This window comes from Priapulus caudatus, unplaced genomic scaffold (genome assembly GCF_000485595.1).
Source record: "Priapulus caudatus unplaced genomic scaffold, Priapulus_caudatus-5.0.1 Scaffold278, whole genome shotgun sequence".
In the NCBI taxonomy this organism is placed as follows: domain Eukaryota; kingdom Metazoa; phylum Priapulida; class Priapulimorpha; order Priapulimorphida; family Priapulidae; genus Priapulus; species Priapulus caudatus.
The window spans coordinates 327,108-328,465 of NW_014577339.1; positions in this window are offsets into that span (position 1 = coordinate 327,108).

Sequence of the window (1,358 nt, forward strand, 5' to 3'; positions counted from 1 at the left end):
ACACACACACACACACACACACACACACACACACACACACACACACACACACACACACACACACACAGAAAACCTTAACTGCGACATCAGGAGTTTCTTGACAGCGGGCGACTTTCTTGCGGGCGGTATCTTGTCGATGCTTAATATCATATTATATGCTTTGGTGGCATTAGCTGAGCACTTGTTATAACAAATTTTTAACCAATGCAAGAAACAATGTAAAAACAATGTATAACATTTCTCTGGAGAGATTAGATAGATTAGATGGAGCGCCTTTGGTTATACATTGTTTTTTACATTGCCATTGTGTTTTCGTGTTGTGACGTTGCACCGCGCTTGGTGCAAACATTTCGCACTATTTTTATGTTTTTGAACGTGGAATGTGAAAAAAATAAAACTGAAAAAAAATAAATAGCCCATGCAACGTGTCATGATCTGTAGAATCTTCCGACCAAGTTTTGAGAGGATCCGTTGAGCGGGGCGAAAACGTATAGCCGGACACACACACACACACACACACACACACACAGAAAATCCCCAATTTATAGTAAGATAATTACGCTACATAAAAAGTTTCAATGTTTAATCACCATTAGAAATATTTAAAAAAAACGTTTTAAAACTAACGACTATATACAGTTTGATTGCAACGACGGTGGCGCCACTCAAAGCGCATGATCTGTTAAGTTGCGCAAAACCACTTTCCAGCCAAGGGCTACAGACCGAGGGTGTTTCTTATTTATTAATTTAAAAGCAAAATGATTGTAATATCTTATAAACGACATATAGTTTCAGTTATAATATGGATAAATTTGCCCTAAAATGAATATCGTTCGGTTAAATAGCATTTAGGTATAAATATAATTGCACTTTTGTGATTAGCCCTCGGTCATTTACCTGCAAAAAAAAAATGCAAATACGCAACTTTTTCAGGGTGGCAGCACGGTCGCGGGTGTCATGGCGCCGTTCAAATTTCGTAGCGTTGATGTGTAAATAATTAATTAAGTATCTGGTGACAAATACCTGTGGGTATAGGCGATTTGTTATACAGTAAGTACAGTTGTATGCAGTAAAATCCTAGAGGCTACTGTCCCTTTAAGTATTAGACCGTGGCTATGCAACCGGTTCCGGACGAGGAACCGCTAGGCTACGCGTCCAGACATCCATCTCACACAGTAATCTTGCAACACGTACACGCATGATTGCGCAAGGGGACGCTCTGCTGATTGCCGAGTGTGTGTGTGTTTGCGTGAGAGAGAGAGAGAGAGAGGGAATGGGTATGTGTGTGTGTATGCGTGAGAGAGAGAGAGATAGAGAGAGAGAGCGCTAGAGGTGTGTGTGTGTGTGCACGTGTGTGT